This window comes from Megachile rotundata, chromosome 4, assembly GCF_050947335.1.
Source record: "Megachile rotundata isolate GNS110a chromosome 4, iyMegRotu1, whole genome shotgun sequence".
Classification (NCBI taxonomy): Eukaryota; Metazoa; Arthropoda; class Insecta; order Hymenoptera; family Megachilidae; genus Megachile; species Megachile rotundata.
Genome location: NC_134986.1, coordinates 1,718,598 through 1,745,429, shown reverse-complemented (window position 1 = coordinate 1,745,429; position 26,832 = coordinate 1,718,598).

Here is a 26,832-nt window from a genome sequence, read left to right as displayed (position 1 = left end):
GTTTTTGAAATGTCGAACCAAATGTATTTTGCACCCCTAACTTTGTGAACTAATTTGAACCCTTCAAAGTGAATGTTAACAGCTACAAAAAAATACGTGTCCAATAAATTTTTGAGGACCATAACGTTGCTAAATTGCATCAAGATTGGACGGGCTAATGACCATAGTAGTCGACGCCCACAACAATAATCAATCAATTAATCAATCAAGATTGGAGATTGACACTACGCCATGCTCGCTTACAGGGGGTCAAGCCAGTCTATCAGAAAGTGATTTATTCTAAATGAAATGATCAATATTACTTTTATAAAATAGAACTTGATTTTAATGCGTAACATATATCATATTATTACTAAAATTGCCTGAGTTAGTAATGATGACTGATAGCAGAATTAATAATGACTGAGAGCAGAAAAAGGTAAAAAAACATTATAAGGCATAAATTATGAAATGGAATAATTGAAAATCTACAGGTTAATGTAACTTAAGCCTCAACTTTGATCAGATTCGCCGAAAAAGATATTTTCATTCCACGTATCCCACTTCTTTCAAATAACTTAATTTTAATTTCAAACAGATACAATTTCTCAATCACTCGATTATCGTCTATCACGTCCATATACAAATCGTAAAGACAATTGTTAGGTCTGCTCGTAATGAATTGCAGAATATCATATAGATAACTATGCGTTATTTTCTTCTGCACTGGATACTTCGAACATTTAACATTTCTGTCAATAAGAGCAGTGTAAAAAATATAGTTTAAAAGCAAGCTTGTCAGTGACAATGAAAAAGAGAAATAAACAAATTAATTATCTAAAATATATTTGTATTATATATGATACACATAAAAAATTACGTGAAAGGTGCTAGTTAGGCTATATTACTTCTTACAAGGAAACATATCGAACCGCGACACACCGATTTTAATGAAACTTATGTGAAAGATAGTTCTCAAGAAAATATTTGACACGTATTTTCTTTTATCAGCCATCGTTCACATTGAAGGGGTAAAAATAGCCCTCGAAGTTGAGGGTTGAAATCATATTTTTGGGAATAGCTCCGGAATTAAAGAAGATAATTGAATTTTTTTTTTTGTAAATTGTTGGTCTTTAAATGGGAAATTTTTGTGCGTAAAAAAATTTCAATAAACTTTACTTGTTTAAATAATATTTCGAAAATTTATAATTTTTGTTTAAATTTTTGCACTAAATGTTGATCTATTTTTTTGTAACATCGTGTACGTAAACTATGGACAAAAATAGAGGATACGTGTTTTTGGAATTTGTTGTTTATCGCAATGTTTATTAGACATATAATTTTAAATCACTTCCTGTGAAGGGAGGCAATCAGCATTTTTATTAAAAATATCATTATTTTTACAATCCTTTACCATATTTTAGACATCTTATACCTCTTCATATACAATTAATTGATTTCTCAATAATTATTGTGACCGTCGCGTCGCAGGTATGAGCGTAACGCGGTTATAATCACCGCCGTAAGGAACATAGGCTTTTATGGCCAATACTGCTTTTATACTTTTACAGGCGTAAAGTCTTCAATCTAAATAAAATATTTAGAACTTTTGGAAACATTGGGATTTTTTAAGAAACTAAGAAAATAGAATTAATAGAATTGCGCCGGTGATTATAACCGCGTTACGCTCATACCTGCGACGCTTACAATAATTATTCAGAAATCAATTAACGGCATATGAAGACGTGTAAAATGTCTAAAGCATTGTAAAAGATTGTAAAAATAATGATATTTTTAATAAAAATGCTGATTGCCCCTCTACACAGGAGGTGATTTCAAATTATATATCTAATAAACAAACAACCAATTCCAAAAACACGTATCCTCTATTTTTGTCCATAGTTTACGTACACGAAGTTGTAAAAAAATAGATCAACATTTAATGCAAAAATTTAAACAAAAATTACAAATTTTCAAAATATTATTTAAACAAATAAAGTTTATTGAAATTTTTTTACGCACAAAAGTTTCCTATTTAAAGACCAACAATTTACAAAAGAAAGAATCCAATTATCTTTTTTAATTCCTGAGATATTCTCAAAAATATGATTTCAACCTCCAACTTCGAGGGCTATTTTCACCCCTTCAATGTGAACGATGGCCGATAAAAAAAATACGTGTCAAATATTTTCTTGAGAACTATCTTTCACATAAGTTTGATTAAAATCGGTGTGTCGCGGTTCGATATGTTTCCTTGTTAGAGCATTTCATTTACTTATAACCAACGAAACAATACCGGTTAGCCTTTGTATACAAATACTTCGTTTTGCGTTGAAGTTACAACCAGAGGAATCGCCATCGCTATTGGGAATAGCATGTAGTAAAAGGCAACATGTTAAACGAAGGGAGATTAGGAGCGCTGCACCTGTGCCTAGAAAGGGTACACGCATAATCATACGTTAAATGCCTCCAATCCGATAAGCAATTGACTGACAAATCGCTATTCTCTACCGGGAAACGCATCCACACTAGCACATCGTCACATGCAATCGCTGGTTAACATCTGCGAGTGGCGGAAAGAGAGAGTAAACCTTAATGTCAGGTAGTGCTTCGTCATTCCTTGGATACTCAGCACACTCGCCTCGGGGATTAGGCTATCTTTTTGCAATTAATACGCGGAATCGCGCGTATACGCCCGATACTTTGTTATAGCATGCAACTGTCTCTTCTTTTGCGTTTTTTCACACTGCATGCTTTCGTGTTGAATGGGAACCAGGAAACATACTGATTCCTGCTTACTAACTTTCGCTTTCATTCCTGAGTACACAGTCACAAAGGGAGAGTGAATCGAATTGTGCGAAATTGATGATTACGAATGAAAACATCGAAGATACATATTGCATTGCTGTAACTGTATTCGATTAGTCAGATTATTCCAATCGGCATTTACAATTACCAAAATATCAGAAATCTGCCATGAGATTGTATTCCAGATGATATTTTATAGGAGATAGTAATCGTAAAAATTTTTAATGCATGTGTATGCTATGCAGGTTTACTGCTAACATGCAGTAGATAATGTCAATAGATTGTGTTGATATTTATTTAGTACATAAACTAGCAAGTTTATTGAATTATAATACAAAAGGACTTTCAGACCATAGCGTATTATTTGATGAAGTGATCACATACACTAACAAAGCTTGCATAAAATGAATTCAGGTTGCCGCATACACTAACAAAGCTTGTATGAAATGAAGTCACGTGGTCACATACACTAATGACATTTGTATAGAATTAGTAAATCGGACTGTGCCTGTGGAGTTTGGTAAATCTGCATGTTTGGTATAGAAGTGTTACGTATGAAGATCATTTTTGTTTTTCTTCGATGCCTTTCATTTGAACCATCGTGAGAAGGAAAAGAAAGATTGCAAAGATTGCAAAGCAGGAGTTTGATCACTGATTTTAAAAAGTAGAAAGCCGACGTAATTATTGAACATACACGGTTATGTAACAGACTTCTGGAAGGGGGAACTGGTGCGATAATTTGAATACTAATCACATATCACTTAATTAAACATCTCTATTCGTAAAAGTTTATTTCGAAAGTGAGGCAAATCTGTTTATTGTTGTTACGAGATAATTAAACGTCGACGTTTTAATAAATTAAAAAATATTTGTAAGCACTTATGAACAAATTTTGTATACTTGTGGTGTTATATAATGTTGATTATCCAATAGAGTTTAAAGTGCTCACTAAAAAAAAAATGAATGTTTTCTTATACTCAAATGTACTTGCCTCACTTTAAAAATTAACGAATTATTGTCATCGTTAATTAAATGGGTAATATTTAATCTCTTCAGTTTCTCAACTTCTTTGAATTATGTCATTTCGAATTTTCTTTATATTCAAATATGAAAGTTCTCCGTTTATTACCAATTTTCTTTTATCCTATTTCTATAAAGATACTCAAAATAATAAAATTCCTTGTAATTGAGGATTTTATAGAATGGCATTATTGCCCAGAAAAGTATTTTTATTTTACGATTATTATTTACCAGCTTCACTTTCAGATGCATCACATTTATAATTTTATTATAATTTTGTTTAATAAAATGTATAAAAGTTCGTAATTAATTTTCAAATGAACAGTTAAATTGTTAAAGGGCTCTATGTATCGGTACGTAAAACAAAATCCGTGTCGATTTTTCTGAGTGTTTACTAGAAACTGAACAAGAATTTACTTGCAAGTTGATAATTAAAATCAGCAATGATATGTACAGAGTAATTTCTACCGAATTATATTCATGATACACAACTTTGTAATACCGTAAATCACCGAAACTTACATTCGGCAAATATTATGGTACGCGAATTAATTTGACTATAGATTGTTTACAGATAAAAATGCATTTTGCTTTATCTAACCTTATCATCACCTTCAGATTTTTAAAAAATGATCTCGCATTGATTTATGTTACAAAAATAAGTTCGATAGCTGCTCGTGGATACCGAAAAGGCGTTCGAGTCCTGTAGGCATTTTGTATGCGTGTGCTAACAAAAGAATTACTAGATCCAAGGGTCACCCGAATACTCAGGAGACTCAAAGTCATTTCCTTTTAATTCATATACAGTTACTCGATTTAATATTCGGACACTATGGCATTTGCGAAATTAAAGTTTTATGTACTTACTTGCAATGTGATTATCGAATTTTCTGGTCCGTAATGAGTTAAAGCGCATATTTTAGTTTACAAATATGTAAAATAAAATACTTTATTTTTTATTGTTTTCCACATAATGAATCATAAACGAAATTAGACCCGATATTGGTGTCAAAAAAGTATTCGGACACTTACAATTAGTATATTTCGCATTGTGGCGGTTTCACTCCCACGCTCATCGCTACTAGACGCCGCACAGAATCGAGACCTAGACTTTCTCGCTAGTACTCAAAGAGCCTTCCTATTCATATACATATGTAGTTCCTGTCCATCCCTCTCTTACATCCCCGCGTCTAAGGCAAGTGTAACGACTCTGGAACCTAAGTTCAGATAGTTACTAGCGCTAAGAAGGTAAAGAGCGGCTTTTACCAATTAAACGACTCGTTTTGGAAAATAACTAAATCTAAAGATTGTGGGATTCGTGTGGTGTGCGGTTAAGGAGTGAAATCCACAGGTCAATATCTTTCAACAATAAGGGTTTATTCAATAAAATAACGAAGATGATGAATTTAACAAATAACAAGTAACAAATAACAAAATATGAAAAGTATACTGGTTTGATTAAAGAAACTAGAATAGATTTGATATAATATTAATAATAGAAATAACAGAACTTGGCAAATTGAGCAATACGTAATAGATAATTATGAATCTAACTAAATGACTCTCGCTAGGTAATACTTTATATTAGATCGTACCTAAGTCTGTTTTCGGATGAAGCTAACTTCGCTTTTAGATAATTAATTGAATTCGATATTCTATATTATTCAGTTCTCGTTTCGAACGCTATCGCAATTACAAAGTTTATATTGATTAATACGTTTATAATTTATATAATGAAAAATCTTTTACGAAATTATTAATACTAGCGCGTGATAGTCTACCGCGGCGAGGAACACGACCTAAGTGTGATTCTCTAAGTGTACCTAAATACGCTTTCGCAAAGTTAGACAGATTAATGATTTTATCTGATATCTAACGCGGTGTAGTCGACTACTGAGATTACGCTGATGACAGAACAATATTCTTTTATTAATTCAAGTTCAAAATTTGTTTGAATCTAAATGAATTATTACCTCGGAACAGTTACTCTTTCTTAATTTGTCTCGACAACTAATTGTCCATGACCCTTTTTGTCAAAACGAACACTGACAGCCAAAACCAGATCGCTTAATTGGGGAGCCTGTTGTTCACTGGCTACTAGAACGACCCAACGATACAGGAAAAGGGTGAACAGTATAAGTTCAACAGGGTAGCAAATCAATTGATTCTAATATAAAATCGTAATTGCTGAACTGCCACCCAAAAGACACGGGCTTCAGAGACCAAGCCGCTCAAATGGGGAGCCTGCGTTAGCTGGCTACGAAACTACCCAGAGCGAACTCCGAGAATCTGACGGCGCGTTAGCAATCCGATGAAAAATCAAATTTGAGTAGCTGAGAGCTATCGTTTCGATATCTTAGCCTTTCTTGGCGCTAAGTATAGCACTCTCCTAAAGGAGTTTCAGATACGAGACCGTTTGAATGGGGAGCCTGTTGTTCACTGGCTACTAGAACGACCCACGACCAAGTATCCAAATGGCGTATACCCGCTTTACCAGTCAAGTATTAAGAATCGTTGCGGCTCTTCACAGCGAAAACTGTTCCGGTTATACTTATCTGTAGACTTCTAGCTGGCTCGACTTCGAAAACTGTTCTGCGATTTAGGCGAGTTTCGCTCGGCCTTTTATACTCGCCAGTCTGGCAATTTCTCGGAAAACCCCCATAACGTCGAAATATATAATTGTCGTATAAATTCGCAATTAGGCATTAATTATGAAAACGAACGATTTAATTACATTATTAATATCGCATTCCACATAATGATTTATATTCCTGATATAAAAATAGTAATTTAATAGTGTTTTAATGAAATTGCATTTTCTATCTCTTTCTATACGCTGTGCACGACTTCTATACGGATCGGAGCTAAATGTATAAGCATACGGTGTTTCTAGAACATTCCATTGAATAATATTATAATTTACAATATTCACTGCAATAAACTAACGTCTGACTCTATTTCCGGATAACATAATATTAGTACGCTCGATCTGTATTGATTGATTTGTTTAACTAATAGTTTTTAATAATTAATAATGTCTGAATTGTAAAATGTATTGCTATCCTTCTCTAGGATTACGCGAGAATACTAGGAAATTCGGGGCTAGCTTCGCGGCACGTAGGCACATCGCATTACGGAATTTTCCATATAGAATTATACATTTATTGGAGTAACTATAAAATAATACATTAATTTTGTTTTTAATTGTTCTAACTTAACTTGATTGTCTTTGTAAATTACATTATCCTTTCTAAATTGAAAATATAAAATAATTATTGAAAATAAAATAAATATATATGTATTGGTTACCGACCGCTGAACTGAATACATAAAGTAATTGGTATATAATGTACTGTCGGTAATAGTCTATTATCGTCGGTAACTAAACTATTTCTATCAGCGGGTAATGAAATTGAGCATAGGACTGTCATATATGAAAAAAAACTCTTCCCGGGATGTTACACAAGGGCCTGCAAGAACGCCTTACTGATGAGTCCACTAGCAGACCCCGGACGAAATGTTCTCCCTCTCCTTTACTTTTCCTAGCCTCCCTACCATAGCTAGCTGAACCGCCAAAGCATTTATTCGCATTAGAATTTCCGTTTGTAGACTCCTTATGATTGTTTGTAAACACCAAGAACGTGCGACAGCTCGGTTAACTTCTGGTAGTCAGTTTCAAAGTAAATTTCATCGTTTTCACACGCATTTGTAAAAGTGGGTCGCAAAAGTAAAAATACCTACTTCTTTAGACGTTCCATAACTTGTTATATTTCACAGAGAAAAAGGAGAATCATACCGGGAAATTGGAAAATTATTAAATTTAAGTAAAAGTACTCTCGCGGATATTATAAGAAGATATAAATATGAAGATCGTATTGAATCTATTCCTCAAAAAGGACGACCACGTCTTCTTGGGGGTCGTGATAAGCATGTGATTGTTTGAATGATAAAGATTAATCCAGGATTAAGTGTCCCTACTTTGACTGCAGAATTAGCTGTAGTCATGATAATCACATTGCAAGTAAGTACATAAAGCTTTAATTTCACAAATACCATAGTGTCCAAATATTAAATCGAGTAACTGTATTTGTAACCACTGATTGTACAAGTACACTCTGAACTATCAATTAAACATACAGGGTGTTCGGCTACTGGTGGGCATAATTTTAGGGGGTCGTAGCTGGGGTGATTCTGAACAACTTTTTCCTTTACCAAAATGCTGGTTAAAGCTTAGTTTTTGAATTATTAATGAAAAACACTGACCAATCAGAGCGCGAGAATAGCGCGCGCTCAGATGCGAGAGCGACGGGTGCAAGCGTGACAGTTGACCCTGGTCGTGAACAAACAAATCGCGCGATATCGGTAACATAGTTACCATCATCGGTAATACGTCAGTCGGTAAGTAGTTATAAAATTCACAACTATTAATAAGTATAAATTTATTAACGAAACTAATTATATGGATTAAGCGAAAATAAAAGTAAAGATCAAGCGCAGTTTTTTTAGATAATTAAAAAAAATGATTATTTGTTTAACGACATAAAATTAAAGAATACTCGGACGCTTACCTCATGAGTGAATTTACGATGCGAGAATTCTTCATTAATTTTGAAGTATATCGTCGTATGACAAGATACCTATTTACTCGCTAAAATCCACAAGAGTATATCAATACCCGCTCTATGGGATTGTCAAGTAAAAAGGGTGACTGTCATATTTGATGTTTTCCGTATAATAATAGTACAATTTTCGGAACCCATACTAAACAAACAAACAATCACACAAGCACCACGATTGTCCAGTCCTTAGTATCGAAACGTTAAAAATATCCACCTTTTTTACACATCAATTCGTTTACAAAAGTTCCTCGCCATGTACACATTACACATTATGCGCGATGAGTGATTCAAAGAAAGGAATCAGTTATTGCAAGATGTATTATTGCGATCGCACAACACGTATTACCGACAATATTAAATTTACTTTATTTATTTTGATGAGTCGAAAAATTTATCTTTACGACACGAATTACTTTTAACGAATATGCACAGATGCGTATTTTGACCGAACGTTTTACAATAGTCTCAGAATGAACAAACATCAACAAAAGAAAAGTGAAACAGTGACCCTATTATTATACGGAAAATATCAAATATGACAGTCACCCTTTTTACTTGACAATCCCATAGAGCGGGTATTGATATACTCTTGTGGATTTTAGCGAGTAAATAGGTATCTTGTCATACGACGATATACTTCAAAATTAATGAAGAATTCTCGCATCGTAAATTCACTCATGAGGTAAGCGTCCGAGTATTCTTTAATTTTATGTCGTTAAACAAATAATCATTTTTTTTAATTATCTAAAAAAACTGCGCTTGATCTTTACTTTTATTTTCGCTTAATCCATATAATTAGTTTCGTTAATAAATTTATACTTATTAATAGTTGTGAATTTTATAACTACTTACCGACTGACGTATTACCGATGATGGTAACTATGTTACCGATATCGCGCGATTTGTTTGTTCACGACCAGGGTCAACCGTCACGCTTGCACCCGTCGCTCTCGCATCTGAGCGCGCGCTATTCTCGCGCTCTGATTGGTCAGTGTTTTCATTAATAATTCAAAAACTAAGCTTTAACCAGCATTTTGGTAAAGGAAAAAGTTGTTCAGAATCACCCCAGCTACGACCCCCTAAAATTATGCCCACCAGTAGCCGAACACCCTGTATATGGCGCGACAACCATGCTCGCATTTCTAAAATCGGTAAATATATCGCACTATTTGAATCTCAACTCTGTAAAATGGTCGTGTCTGACTAATGTTTTAACTGAAATCTATGCTCAACTGTATTCTATTGTTAACTATATGTATGTTTCTCTGGATAACTAAATGATTCTCCTGATTAATTAGGTAATTCTGTCTGAATTGTGAAAAATCATGGTCGAAATCCTGACGGCGAAGGAACATTTTGGTAGATTTAAAAATATATAAAATTGTAGAAGAGAGGTTACAAGTTTCCGCCCTTCTTGCATTCTCCCAAACGTCTATTTTTACGAATGACCCGACGCGTTTCCACCATTGACCGTGGTAGACAATAAAGTCAAGTAGAGCATTAATTTAACCTTTAAAAGCTAGTATGTTTACAAAACATGCTAGAAATAACGGGCTAAAAAGTTAGAAATGTCTGGCAACCAAATGTGTCCAATGAACAAACAACTAACGTAATAATCGCGCGTCTTTATAATTTCAGGAGTGTACGGCTACCACCGAACGGTTTTCAAAATTCCCGGGGGGAACGGTTATAAATCGTAACGAGAACGAAACTCTTAGGACTAAAGAAAATTTAACTCTATACATATAAATTATAAAACCTATGATGAAGATAAAACTAAATATGTACACAAAGTCTAAAATCTATGTCTGGCTATATCAAAATAATTTTATTTAAAAAGACGATTACACCTGCATAACAAACACATACCCTGTACGGTATGTTTTCTGATGTAATTCAAGTTTTATATATTATAATTATCATAAGAATAAAATGTCAACGGGTTTCGACATTAAAAACTGTTATATTTCATCTACATTTAACAATAATTACGCAAAAAGAAATTATAAAAAAGTAGTAAAGTAAAAGTACCAGTAGTTGACCATGTACCAGTAGTTGACCATTTTGTTTAAAAAATGATGAAATAAGGTTTGTATAAGTTGCGCACTTCGGATGATAGTGACTTTTAGATGCCACGACATTTGTTGTTTAAATTTTGGAACAATTGCGCGTGAAGTGAAGTGTGTCTATTAGCAGCGAATATCCGAGTGCAATAAGGTAAGTAATGTGCCGATATATTTCTATTTCCTTAACGATTCTGTTAAGAATAGTTGTATAATCCAGATAAAAAATTTATATGTTGCGAACATTTTGTGAATAAATCAGTTACTGTGTAAGCGCTTACAATGTTTTATCAATTTAATAAATACATTGTTTTTGTCGTTCAAACCTAAAAAAGCAATAGTTTTTTAATGGTCAACTTTTGGGTATTGTTAATGTACAACTTTCAGAAGTTGACAGGCATGGTCAATTATTGACACTACTCATTTACATTTGTTTACGATTTATAATGTATTCGTTTTACACCTCACTTTGTTAGAAACACAAAATATAAATCTGCATGTTATAGCATACTGGCATGATTTGTACTACTAATTGTTAAAATTAAACGACAATAAACTGATTTCCAGCATTAGTCTTTTAACCTTGCTTCGAATATAAGTGGTCAACTACTAACGAAAAGAGGTGGTCAATTACTAGTTTGTTCCTTTTCAAGAGTGGTCAACTACTGGATCATTTTCCGAATTCTCAAAAATATTTACCAAACTTGTATAACTTAACTTTTTTTAAAAAGTGGTCTTGGTACATAATCTGAAGGGTTTAACGAACGTCTCCATGCATTGATTCTCGCCATTTATTGATAGAGTAAAGGGTTACCATTGTTTCCGTAGAAAATTTCTCTTAACTGGTCAACTACTGGTACCTTTACCTTACCTCAAAAAGAATTTTAACCATTTATTTATTTAGAATATTCATTAATCTTTAAATTAATAAAGAAGTTTCTGCATTTGTAATACTTTGTGCCACGAACAAATATTTTTACAAATACTTAAAAGCTCCTGAAATTCAGTTTTTTCGTAATTAAAGTTGCGTGTAAAAAATTGTATCGTATGCTTTTTGCTTAGTATTTCATGTAAATTCATTACGTTTCCGGTTATACAATCAGATCGGAAACATCCTGTACTATATTTTAAAAATCTATTTGATTAATTCCATGTTGTCGCTAATTTGCTCTGAAAAAATTGCACTCATAATTATGATTGAAATCAAGCGTAATGAGAGAAGACAATACTTTAATATTTTGAAATCAATAGTGAATATTTTTCTGTTATATTTATATAACTAATTTTTCTGAATAATCGTCGGCAACAGAGTCATTTCGAAGCTCACACGATGGATCATGCCTGAAGCGGTGATTTATAAAGACGATCAGCTGGATCGCACGTAAGATCCGCGCCAAAGTAGTTGCAAGCATATGATATATTATCGCCATGTGCGTTAGGAAATACTCTGTAACTCATCGTTAAACATGACATTGTAATTTTGTCCTGTTACGGATTCGAGCGCCGAGTGAGTGGCGATAAAATTTTATTTTCAAGCGAAGAAAGCTACAACAAAAACTTAAAATATTGTGTTTGGTGTATATAAACAAAGCATTAATCCAAATACATTGTCGGACTTAAATAATTTCGTGATGAGCGAGAAGACGTTAAGACGATGAAAGTACTGCTCACCCTCTGATGTGTTAAAAGTTAAAATAACAGCGATATTGAGAATTTGTATCAGAAGATAAAATAGTTATCTCTTAATACTATAAAAATGTTGTAGGGTAATGTCTTAAAAGAATTTTGTTAGTTATGTTTGGAGTCGCAAAAATCAGTAATAATTCTACTGTGGATGCTAATGTTTTATCTTAAAACAATTATACAATTTTTAGTAAATGAAAAGGTTACAATTTTTAACCTTCCCTTCGAGGTAGTTAATATTGCTTCGACAAAATATTCGTCCAATTTATAACGAATAATTTATACAAGTTATATGATTGTGTCATTTGATGCATAAAATGAAAATATATTGAAAATTAGTAGGTAATAAAATTTGTTATCATGATAAAACATTTATTTACTACATTTTACAACTTCATAAACACAGTATGTACTATACAGTAAAAATACAGACCAATTTTGTAATGTATAAAAACCCTTCTATATATCTATTAACAAGCGCTCACGTCAAAATATTAACACCAACACTAACATACAATAACATTATTATTCAAACAGTATTGACAAACAGACTGAAGTGATATAATTATATTTTGATAACTGTTAATACCTTGATAGATCATATTATAACAAATTTCCCTATTTTAAGTATTTCTAATTCAATATTTAAAATATTGCTCAGGCACCTTAGCATTTTGTTTTCTGTATTGCGAAACGGACTTAATTAAAATTTTATTACATTTCATAATATTTTAAAATGGTATCCACTTATTAACATCTTGAATGACGAATTCATACACTGAGTTCTGAATAAATCTGAAAATCGGATTATCAAGTTACACACCAGAAACGAAGAAAAAAATCAGTATTTATTGTTATTATTCTAGCAATTTCGACAAAAATATTCTCATATTTAGAAATCAGCTTAACTATTAATTGATTAAGCTCATTATATTATTTGCGATATGATATAGTATATATGGGATCGGTTTGTTCGGTTGTCATCGAGTACGATCGGGCGCAATCGGGCGAGCGGGAACCGCGGACAACTGGTGCCAAGATAATTCGGCGTTACTACGAGTTGGCGCGCAAAATTAGCGAGGGAACAAAGAGTCGAATAGCAATTGTTTCGTTTTACACGGGAATTGGTAACGAATGAGGAAAACGGCGTGGCGTCGCGGGACAGTCTTGTCGTAACGTTGGAAGTAGTAAGTCGTCCGAAAAGTTCTCGTATCAGTGTCTGTACTTGATTTTTATATTTTTGTTGATTCTTATACTTTTGTTAAATTATTAAAATTATTCTGTTATTATTCTTCCCAAAAAACTTTTTAATCTGTCAACCTCGATAACTTCCGCTCCTGCATACAGGGTGTTCAGCTACTGGTGGGCATAATTTTAGGGGGTGGTAGCTGGGGTGATTCTGAACAACTCTTTCCTTTACCAAAATGCTGGTTAAAGCTTAGTTTTTGAATTATTAATAAAAAACGCTGACCAATGAGAGCGCGTATAGACCAGTCGCGCGACAGCGTGAGCGACAGCTTCGAATATGACGGCCGATCGTCGTCGTGAACAAATGTATCGATACCGTGGGTATAACGTCGGTATAACGTCGGTATAACCGGAAGCTATTAGGTAAAAGTTAAACCGAATAATGAATTAACATGTTAAGAATAATATTAAATTCTTCGTAATTCGTGAATGAGAAATAAACCAATTAGTTGTTGTTTACAACAACCAGACGAAGTATATTGTATTTATTTTATGCCTTCAAAAAGGAAAAAGAATAAATTCACGAAAATTAATTTTGTCAACTATACTAATGAAGCAAACGAATAAATTCACGTTTCAAAACGAATGAGTACCTTGCCTATGAAATGAGATCGAACTGGAATAGAATATCTAATGCAGTACCTCATTGAAGTGAAATAAATCTATTGCTGCGTACGTTTAATTTTAAAAATACAGAAGTAACTTAAATAACACTTACTCATTGATTCATGGAAAAACTAGCTTCGATAAAAAATATTTGTGTCACAGGTAGATCCACCGATCGGAGCATCAACAGCTGATGTCCTGGCAGGGTCAATAAACTCTCAATTTATTTCACTGTCTTTTTCTAATAATAATTGCACAACATAAGCATGACCGGTAAACGGACCGAATGAAAACGCGTGAACGATTATTCATAGATATGTATGTTTAACGATACACTATTCTCACTATAAGATATCCAAATTGAGGAATCGAAATTATATTATATTTTATAAGAAGACATTGTTAGACTGGCTACGGATCGCGGTTTTGTTCTCGATCGCGAGGCATACGTCGCGAACGGTTGCAATGCAACGATGATCTGTTGAACGACTGCGGCGTCGATCGACAGTCATCGTTTATTGTCGAAAGAAACGTGTCGAAATAAAATGTATCGTTGTTTTTAATCGAAAATTCCGTTTTCTTGCTTTCAAGATAGTATAGTTTAAATCATTTATGAATTTTCGTTCACGTGTTTTCATTCGTCCTATTTACGTGTCGGACTCACAGTGAAAATTAGTGTAAATTAGTGAAAAATGAGAAAGAAAAGTGATAATGAAAACTCATAATGAAAGATGAAAGTGATAGGTGACAATGAAGTTTCTTGAGAGTTTTTTGAGAGTTTCTGTATGGTGATTGATTTATATTAACAGTAAGGACCGGTGGATCGGACCGGTGACAGAGACGCATTTTTATTGTGATTATTTGCGGTTTAATGGGTGAGCTACATTTAAATTTGTTAATTACTCAATTCACATTTTTATTTGTTGAATAGAAAAGTTATTCAATTTTTTAAAAATGAGAATTTGTTCTTTTTCATCATTACAATATCTAATGAAAATAATTTTCCATATTTTAGCAATTATTTCTTTGCGATAACGAATAAACGTATTGAATAAATTCGATTTACTTTGATTACGTGATTAGAGACTAATTTTGTTATTTCTTATTCATGAATGAATGATAATTCAACAATAATCCAGATTTTTTTATTCATTATTCAATGTAATTTTCATCTAACAGCTTTCTATTATACCGACGTTATTCCGACGTTATACCGACGTTATATCGACAGTATCGATACATTTGTACACGACGACGATCGGCCGTCATATTCGAAGCTGTCGCGCGACTGGTCTATACGCGTTCTCATTGGTCAGTGTTTTTCATTAATAATTCAAAAATTAAGCTTTAATCAGCATTTTGGTAAAGGAAAAAGTTGTTCAGAATCACTCCAGCTACCACCCCCTAAAATTATGCCCACCAGTAGCCGAATACCCTGTATATATTTGCCTAATAATATTATTTGCGAAATAAATTTTTCTAAATATTATTCCTGAAAATTTTTGGTTTATAATTTTACTTTGTAATAATACTTCAATATTAAATGAATATGTTTCAAAATTATAAAATGATAAAAAAAAAATTGTATTTTTTCTCTTAAAGCACACAGAATTCAATAATTTATAGCAACTTCTAATATTTAATTAAAAAATACAAAAAAGAACACTACAATGCTTACTTATAAGGATAAATACAATACATCAACACATCACCTTATACATAAGGCGAATATCATAATATAATGATTTCAAATAACCCAAAATTCACTGTTGATTAAAGATTTCACAGCCAAAACAATGATTCAAAAGAGTTCAAAAGAGTTCAAATTATTAAATAACTGTAATAATGCTAAAAGTTACTGATCCCGCTATTCAAAGCAACGAGTTTCAGATACCAGGCTACGATATCAGCAAGCTTACAGAGAACTGCGATTGTCAAAATTGTAATATAATATAACGCTCTAAGTAAATCGAAGCTTGAATATCTTTCATAAATTTCCTTTAGTTTGTCAGTTCCAGGTTTCTATTTAAGCCTATTCTAAGTTGAATTTATTTGTACTCAACCTAACTCGAATCTGCCGCTTCACTCGCCAACACACGCATATTTATACCTGTTCGGTACTAGAGAATCGCTGTGACGCATGCGCGCACCCTTACGTCGCGTCGCCACGTACCTTTCACTTTCCAAAGCCGAACGAATCTCGCTCATACATTCATGCTGATGATATATGGCGTAGTACTCAAACGAGTCCCGGTAAATAACAATTAAGTGTGAAGTATTTTAGGTGAATACTTAATAGGCAACGTGATCAGGTTTAATTTACTTACACAGTGTTCTGGCTATAAGTGTTATTCAAGGAATAGCGAGTGTCGATGTCTACACTTTTTTCACGTTGACGGTAAAACCGTTTTGCGTGTGATCTTTACTGTGTACATGGTTGAGAAAATCTTCCCAGTCTCTTCCTTTTTTTCTCTAAACAAAACTTCTTGACAGCAGAAACCAATAGATTCCCCGTTAAGCCTTAAACCCTTGTTTGAGTAAGGAAGATTAGAATTCTTGGATTTTGAAGCCAAAAACAATATTTTGTCATACTTTTTTTAGAGATATTCATAAGACTATACTTAAGAGTAGAGTAAAGCTCGATTTTACAATTTCACTTAAAAACTTTGTTAAAAGATGTTTCTCTATGTACTTGTGTTCATTATGAAATTTTAAAAGCACTTACTCAAGCAAACGAGAGAGTACTTTTGTCAAAGTTGTAATTAATTAATGATATATAATTTTTTAAATAGTAAAGTTGTTTTAGATATATTTATAATATACAATAAAAATTAATCTTTATTAATTTATTAATTCTTTATATTAATTTATTAATTCAGCTTTATTAATTCTGTGTAAGTATTGAGATCAAGTATTATGTTTTTCCATTAGAAAATGACAATACGATGGAGCACGTATATACAATATAGGGTATTCGGTAACCGGTGGTACAAGCGAAAAGAGGGTGATTCTACATAGAAAAATAAGTCGAAAATATGGAATAAAAATTTTTCATGTGTGGCTTTGTTTTCGATACGATAAAAACAAACTAAAACAGCGATAATATCCGTCAAGATAACGATTTACAGTAAAATCCGTTGTAACGAGACATGATCAAGTGCAACCGTACCCGGTGAAAATTCAAAGTCGATTTTCTCAAACACAAAGCCTCACATGAAAAATTTGTATTCTGTATTTTCTACTCATCTTTTTATGTAGAATCATTCCTTTTTGCTTGTATCACCAATTACCAAACACCCTGTATATGTACATATTTTGTTTTCCGCATTTTTCACATACATGTACATACAGACGTCAACCCATGAATTGATGTGTGAAGAGGTCGATCCAAATTAAAAAAAAGCTATGCGTATCTCCACAGTGAACGTTTCTAGCATTATATTTCAGCAAACAAGAGTACTAATGGCAATAACAACTGTATCATGCAATTCACACTATCTCAATCACTCACGAAACGTTTGCCGACTGTCATTGTTTTTGGCTTAATTCGTGTGCGTGACCGCTCATGTCACGTATGAGTCTAGGTGTGCATTTTTCTATTCTGATGAATTGGAGCTCTTCTAAACACCTGGGTCCTGGGTCAGTATCCTTACACACCAACTTGTACGTTGACATCGGTATATACATCCTTTGGAACGTTCTGTATAAAAAAATATTAAAGCGCAGTATTTGAAAAATCAACATTTTATGGGATATTTAAAATAGTTTTTTTTTTTCTATTATACTTTAATATTTTTTTATGTATAATGTTTCAAAGAATTGATAAAAATAAATAAAAATGTGGCAAATTTCCAAAAATTATATCCTATTATATTTGTATCGTCGAAATCTTTCCAACATGGAGAAATTTCGTGTTTCAAGGAATAGATGAATTCGATTGAGGAAGAGGGTAAATAAAAATTGTTTAGTCGTAATTGAGCCTTAAAAATCATGATCGTTTATTGGCTCTAGTGATTCGAATTAGGGGAAAAAGCCTTGCGGCATAAAAAACCCCTTACAAAATTATGTATTCGTTAACGATTCTACGGTGAAAATGTGTACGAGTATGTGTACGTTATGTTGATTGCGTATTGATTGAGGAGAACAAGGTCTTGCTCAATGTTGTTCGATTTGCGTGATAATTCACGTTGCGTGAGATTATTCACGATGATCGATTCGAGGAGTGTAGGACTCACTCGAATCATGTATGATTTAACCACCCTACCGTGGCCTGTTCGAGGAGTGTAGGACTCACCCGAACAGTGTGTAATGTACGATTTAACCACCCTACCGTGGCCCATTCGAGGAGTGTAGGACTCACCCGAACAGTGTGCGATGTATGATTTAACCACCCTACCGTGGCCCATTCGAGGAGTGTAGGACTCACCCGAACAGTATGCGATGTATGATTTAACCACCCTACAGTGGCCCATTCGAGGAGTGCAAGGTCTCGCTCGAATGGTGTTGTGAATGATTTCCGAACCACCCTGCATTGGTTATGCTACGTTGCGTTATGCGGAACTTTCGAACTCACGATTGACTTTTTCGACTCTCGATCCGAACCGTGCAAGCTTCAACGTTCGACTGTGTCTTTCGTTGTACGAAAAAACGCCTAAATACCCTCGCGTTTCCGAAGGTAACGGTTAGGAAGAACTCTATGCTTTTGTTTGCCCAAAACGAAAAACTCAGCTGTTAGCTGATTTATGGTATGTACATATCTACGGTAAGATTCGTTCGGACCGAATCGGATAGACAATAGGGTACTCGGTGACCTGTACTCCGAAGTAAAAACTATTGACGGTGGCCTACGCGCCGACCGCTTGGGCCCTGCAATAAATTGCTTAGCCGCGGCATAGGTTTCGGTTCGCGGCCGAACATACTCCCCCCGTTGCGAGTGCAACGAGCAATGTTTTCGTGTATGGGTGAGTAGGGTGTTGTGTATAGACAATTAATTAAAACGATACAATGATCTAGAATATTTTCAACGAGCGCACATAATTGTAACATTGTGCTGGACGATATCGTTGACGGTCTTGACTGGGACGAATCCAATTTCTCCGTCGTGTACCTCCGCTATTTTGCCCAGTCTCCATCTCATGTAGGGCTGATTTTTGTCCATTAGGATGACGATTGCGTCGATCTTGGTCTGTCCGCTGGATTTGAGCCATTTCTGGCACCTTTGCAATTCATTGAATATTGATGCCACCGGTTCCAGAAATCTTGTCTTGTTTTACTGATATCTTTGCAGGAAGTTAGACGATTTTCTGGAACTAAAAAATGATTATAATTTGGCAGCATTATCAGCAGGTGCAGGTGCTAACTTTTTCAAAGGTAAAAGACGCTGGCCTACGAAATTTATGTCGCTATCAGAGTACACCTGAATCGGTATAGCTCGACGCCCAATGAAACGTCTGAAGGCGCCGAGAAACCCTTCGGTTGTGAAATCATTCACGATTTCAATGTGCACTCCTCTAACGGATATGCAAATGATGACGCAGCCGCACGTCTTTATTATTTCAATTTCGATGTGTCCTCTTTAATGGGAAGCGGACCGAAAAAAGTCAACACCCGTGTTCGTGAGATTTGACGTTTGTTCAACGCGCGGTTTAGACAATTTACTGTTTTGCCTTGCAACGGAGATGATCGAAAGCGAATACAGTACTGATTCGTAACAAGCAACAGTTTTGTGATTCGTAACAAGCAAATTTCTATCCCCTCTTCTTTGTTTGAAGTCGGCCGCTGAGTGAGAGATCCGAGAAAGAGTGAGAGGTCCGCGAAACCGAAGAAGTCATAAATTTTCACGGACGACCGAACAGTTTAGTGGAAAGAGGACAGAACATATATATTTTTTTCTCACTCTGATGCATAGCGATTCTGTCGTTCATTCATCTGATTCTACATCGATTCGTAATAAGCCACTCGCTCGGGTTTGGGCAGTTGCTTGTTACGAATCTGGTATATTATTCCATTCACGAAATCTTACTACTATTAAAAAGAGAAAACATGCTATGTTCTGTCCTTGTCTAAAGAATAACATCGCTGTTCGACCGATTACTTTATAGTTTACCGCTACCGTCGTCGCGCTCGGGAACAAAGGCAAGCCGAAAATATACCTGATTCGTAACAAGCAACTCGCCAGACCCGAGCGAGTTGCTTATTACGAATCAGTACTGTACAATGAATACATTATCTTATAATTTTCTGAACTTGATTTTTTTCTCGTCAAGGAACCAGAAACGATGTCTTATGGTATAAATTTTCGTCTGAATACCGGCATGATATGTACGTTTATGTGTTTTACGAATCATTAAATTTTTAATATTATGGTCTGACGTCAAAAGAATATTGGTCGCAAAAGACCTACAAGACGTTTTCCTGTTTCCTTTTTTTTCTGGTACCTTCCGGTATGGAAAGAACGATGACTAGTAATAGTGTCAAACACATTCTGTGCATTTTATTTATTGCACTTACTGCTTATATAACAATGGTGTTGCATCGCCTTAAAGTGCGATGCAGCTATTTTTCATATTTTACAAGGCAATTGACCAAGGATTTCGAACTGATCGTACTAGCAATAAGTTTATGAAGTCATTGACCATTTTTCGTTAGCAAATAATACCTTCGCGTCGACTTTAAGCAATTCAAAAAATGTTGCGTGAACAGCGCGGATTCTGGCACCCAGCGCTATTCTGACCCAGTCACAATTTAATGAGTTCTGAGTCTAGTTGAAAACGATAGTTCGTGTTTTGAATATGTTTAATCGCGTTATTAACACTGATACGATTTGAGCGATTGTTACAATTGATCGTGATGTTAACGTTGTTCCGTGTTATGAGCCGTTCGATTCATGTTGAAAGTAGATTCGTTTCGTGTTATAAATGTTCGAGATGTGTGTTAATTCGTTTCGTGTTTTAGTATGTCGATTCGAGATTTAATTAGATTCGTTTCGTGTTTGAAATGTATACTGTTCAAGATATTAGTTGATTCTTTCCGTGTTGTTCGAGATTTAGTTGGATTCTGTCGTTCTCTGCAGAGGTAACCGTCAACGTCACCTCTGAGTTGATGATTTGGAAGGGGATGTGTTTATCGATTGGTCGTCAATTTTTAAGAGTTACCGCCCTCGTACAAGTAATGGTCACCCCTGGAAATGGTTGCGACCAAGGGGTGACGCACAAGGGATTCCGCAATTTGGGAAAAACCCGTAGCAGGTAATAAGGTGAAAAAGCACTCTGACCCTGACTACGATGGTTGAAAATAACGGAATTAGAAATTAACATGCTCGTCCCAAGCAATAAACTTGGGTTGTCGACGCGAAGGTATTTTTTGCTAATGAAAAATCGTCAACGACTTCATAAACTTATTGCCGGTACGGTCAGTTCGAAATCCTCGGTCTATTGCCTTGTAAAATATGAAAAATAGCCGCATTGCACTCTAAGGCGATGTAACAAATAGTAATACATTATCTTCTGCTGTGTCTTAAGGCCATTACACTTAAACTAATACATGAAAGATTATATAAGAACAACATTACTGTCAAATATTTCGCACTTTTGCAAATTCACTTACACTTTGTTTTAATAGCTTATATTGGCAATACAATATATGTTAATAGTTAAAATTGTTCGAACTGACCACTTTTGAATGTATATATTTCTCTATCCGATATGATTACTTATTTATTGTTGTACATTCAACATCTATGCAAACTAAAGTTGCTCCTTTTGATGGATCCCTTTTCCATACGTGCACATTCGAGCAAAGGTTATGGCAGATTCCTGTTATTAAGGTGCTCTATCGGTCTAGTGTGTCAGATAATAAAAATAGGAATAAAATTAAAAAAGCGATACATCTTTATCAGCGACTTCTGTTTAATGCGCTGTTAAATAGTCTGTGCTTTCTGTTACTCCAAACAATAAAGATCAGTCAGTTTTTACGATTCTGGGTAAAAGAAACACTGGATTATGAAATACAAAGCTTACAGTACAGCTATTATGTACTCAACATGTGTACATAGTTAATTACCATTATTACATAGTAAATTACTAACAAAATATTGAGGTTCTTCCTGTGAAATGCTGTAATACAATTAAAATATAATATTAAAACATACAACGTCAATGGATGTAACAAATATGACACTAATTTGATTTGACATTCCATTCTACCAGTTGCCATTCTACCATTATAAGAAAAGAAAAATATCGCAATAAACATTATACATGGTAACTGTGCAAGACTTTACTCCATTCAAGTCAGTTCAGAAGAAATAAACTGCAACGTTGACGAAACGTTAGCATGACAACAAAAACTAGGAATATGATGGAAGCCCAAAAAACATCATTGCATTTGTTTGCTCTTAATAATCGTAGCTGTCGCTACCTACAGCAAACCCTTTAACAATTTTTGTTCAGCGTAAGTGCGCTACGTGAACGTAGATCACATTAGCCACGGTCACACACTATTCGCAGATGTTACCTGAAAACCATAGACAGTGAACTGTATGAGCTGCGATTGCACTGCGTCTTCCAAAACGACTTCAAAAGCAATGTAGCCGCAGGCTGTGGTAACTTGTCTTTGTCCAGCAACGTTTCGCACTGGAGGCACATCGAGTCACCACAGTTTCGATCCAAGTACTTTTAGGTACGGCTTATCGCCATTCCCAGACAATACTGACAACCGTTAATCCCATTGCCGCACGCCTTGACGGATCGAGCGGATTATAATAACGATCGGTATTACCTTGACGAGTATATCTTCAAGGTGAATCATGCACAGAAAAGCATTCAACACGCTCGTGAGCGTTAGTCACGCTCACAAAGTGGCAACGGTAATATCCAGTTCAAAGTAGTGGGTGGTGTTTGTTAGAAGTAAAGATTGTATTTAGTGTTGTACATTAAAGAGGGTTTACCTCAAAATCTTGGTAAACACAATCCCGACAGCCTGAAATCACAGCAACTTAACATCCCGACAGCCAAGATCTTAACCTAACCTAACTTATGTTAATCGAACCTAACCTAAACTGTTAACTGTGGTAAGGTCAACGAATACATTCGCAGAAGTAAAAAAATAAAACACTAATCTAACCTAGCATTACCTATTTATTGCGTTTAACATATATGTATACTCGCCAGTAGAAACTCCGCTTGCGTTTAACGAATGTAGTAGGCAATAGATTTTGATTGTTGAAATTTTGGACTCTGAGGATTTTAGTTGTCGTGATTATGAGGGTCGAGATTTTGGATGCCGCCGTATTAAGGAAACATATGTATATCTACACGTAACAATTTCATATTTTTTTCTTTTTCATCTGTCATCTTGAGAATATTTTACAGCCAAGTGTTTTCAATTTTTCAGCCAAAGACATTCGCTACGGTTATTATGTGTGTTTGAGTCTTTTTCATAAGAATATAGGCAAAATAATGTATGTACATATATATGAATATGTGTAGTCCTAAAGGTCCTAGATAGTTTCATCATGCAGCTTTTGCGCCATAGGTGGCCAATTTCTTAATTCAAAAACTTAAAAATCTAAAATTTCTTCTAAGAAAAGTGGCGAAAGCAACGACTTTCCAGCTATAGTTGATTAAAAATAGGAAGTTTAACACCTGGAACCTTGTATTGAATTTTATAAAATTGAAGCACGTTCTTTATACCTCTTTATCTTTTAACCTAGATATTAACGTTAGTTTAAACCTTACATTTACACAGACTTACTAATCTTTCAACATTTGTAGCATCTTTTGAGAATTTTGTACTTATTTCACTAATTGTAAGAAGCGTTCAATGTACCAGTATGAGAGAGAGATTATATAAAAATTCTACTTATAACGTAAAATATCAATATAAATTGACTCTTTTGCGTGAACAAAATTTCATTGTTAATTAGTATGCATTCAACTTAAGGCAACGCTACTTGATAAGGTGACCTCTGAATGCATATACACCTCTTGCTCTAATAGATTTTGTAAAAATGGACACTGAAAATTACTGATAAGTGCTATACAATCGTACTTCCAATGCAAAGTTGCGGCTAAAATTGTTTGCTGTTGTGTCCACATCTCATATGTCATATGAGACATTGCGTGATTTTATAAATAAACTGAAGGCGCTAGTTTATTCTGCCCTGCGACGTTTCAGGATATTGTTAAAGAATGATTTAGCCGCGAAAATGACGAAGAGAGCGATAAAGAAAATGCTTGTTATATAAAACTTGTTATCGCCTTGATTATCGGACATACGAATGGCATTACCGCTGTTCATACAAAACGTATAAAAATAATAATCTTTTTCTACGATCATTTTGATGGTATAAGAGATTTATAAAAATAAACTTAAAGTAAATTGTGGCAATCTAGAAATAAGAAGAACAGATCGCATTACATACACTGTGCACATTAATTTTTTCTATTTCAAGTAGTACATTTTGTCAATACGTGTATTATTTTATTTGGTATTGTGGAATTGAAAGATTTGTGAAATCCTGATGTAATAATTATTGAATTAGTCATAATAGAATAAATAAAAGTGTTACGCGCACGATAAAAAATTATCGAAATTTTCGAATGCGTGACTTTACGGCGTTTTAAAGCGATAGAGTGAATTGGTTGTTTAATAATTGTAAAACTGTTAACGTTTGAAAATAACAATTTAATATTTAAAACACTTAAACTAGAAAATAAGAATGTCTATTTGTTGTAACGTGTTTCCGGATTCGTGAATGAAAAAGTAAAACTTAAAATTGTAAAGTACGTGAAATGTGAAAATGTTTCTAACAAAAGTATAACTGTGTACATTATTCGGAGATTGATATTTACTGTGTGATAGATTGTTCGAGAGTGTTCCTTCAGGATTTGTTTCTAACAATAAGTAGGAAAACTACGAAAAGCGAGAAAATGGGGTGACTGTCCTGATTAGCTCTTCTGTATGCCAATAATATTGCTTAAAAAAGGACATTACCCTATCCCGTGCGCCCTTAGCGCGATCCGTGGGAGCACGGTGTGCCTTGTGGAGGTGGAAAAAAAAAGTGGACGTAAGACAAAATTTTCGTTGGGTTGTCAACAAAGGGACCTGGCTAATGTCTCCTAGGCCCTGTCCTCGGACCCTCAGGAAATTCACATTTATGGCATTGGCAATTAACTGTTGAGACCGTCGAAAGAACGTGGACATACAAATCGTAAATTTAAAAATACAAAACGACTCTCAAAAACAGCTCTGCTACTTGCATGCCATAAACGCGCTAGCAACGTGCAGGCCAAATGTCAGTCCCGTGTACAAATTGCTAGCTGCCTTCGTAAAAAACAACATCATAAATTTAAAGTTTCTAAAGCTATTGTAAGAAACGCGATTTCGAATATATACAATGAAACAAAAAGAAAACTAAACTACACTAATGTCTCTGCGATACTACTCTATGCCTTCCTGCGCCGTCACAACCGATCCGTTGTCTCTGAATTTTTCTTTCACTCCGCCTATTTTTCCTTCACCAAGCACTCTCATCGCTAATTATATTTTCTTTCTCTCTCACTCACAACCAAAGCTAAACAATAAACTTAATATTAACATCGAGGGCCTGAAATAAGGTGTGCATTGTGGCTCACCTGTAAACCGTGCTGCAAATTACTCGTTAGTTGTAAGTCGGACTTTACTATATTAATGACTGAATCAAAAGAAAAATGAATTCACATTGATTAACTAGTAAACGAATAAAATAATTTTAAGAAAAAAAATACGCCGACTTCGAAATGCACTAAAAAGTATAACATAATTTCTATTTCCTAATGAAGTAATTTCTATTTCATTCAATCATACAATTACGTAACAGATATGAATGAAACCTATTTACCTGTTAGGTAGTATATTAAATACATTTCAACCTTTTCGGAGGCGGCGCAAAATTAAAAGATTTTCTTGAACATGTCAACCTATGGACAGCCAAACATAGGCAAAGCTTGTATAGCTATTTTTTTTCTATACATATAACTCGACAGCACGCTGCGAAGTAGGTGATTCATAGAGTATGCGACGGAAAGACTCGATCGCCGCATATACTATAAAGATAGAACCCATCTGCCGCTTTGGTAATTCCCGCGTCGTGGGTTCCGTTTATAGGTTTTTAGATCCATGGTCTCCACATGCGAGCAAAGTCGATTCAATTTCATTTATATCAGAAACGTTGTAAAATGAAGATGCAGTCGTTACATTTACGTATATTACCAGATATATCTATAATGGTTCGTATTCTTTCTCAGGATTTATTAATTTCCAATATGCCATACCACAATCAACTGGTTATTGGCAGCAACGTTTACTGAGGTATTTTTAATTTTGCGCCGTCTCCGAAAAGGTTGAAATGTATTTAATATACTACCTAACGAGTAAATAGGTTTCATTCATATCTGTTACGTAATTGTATGATTGAATGAAATAGAAATTACTTCATTAGGAAATAGAAATTATTTTGTACTTTTTAGTGCATTTCGAAGTTGGCGTATTATTTTTTTTTAAATTATTTTTGTTATGTGTTTGCGCGAATTCGATTTGAATTTTTGTATACAGGCCGCGCTGGTTACCTGTGTCCAGCGGCGACACCTTGTTTGTGTTTTTTTTATTCGGAAGTATGTAACGATTATCACTTCCATTGTCCTCGTAACCTCATTCAAGTGAGCACGTGTTAACGAAAATAATATCCGATGTAATCTGTTAGTTAATATACTATTCTTTATATCTAATACTAGACATTTTCTTCACATTTTATTTAACTCTGCCCC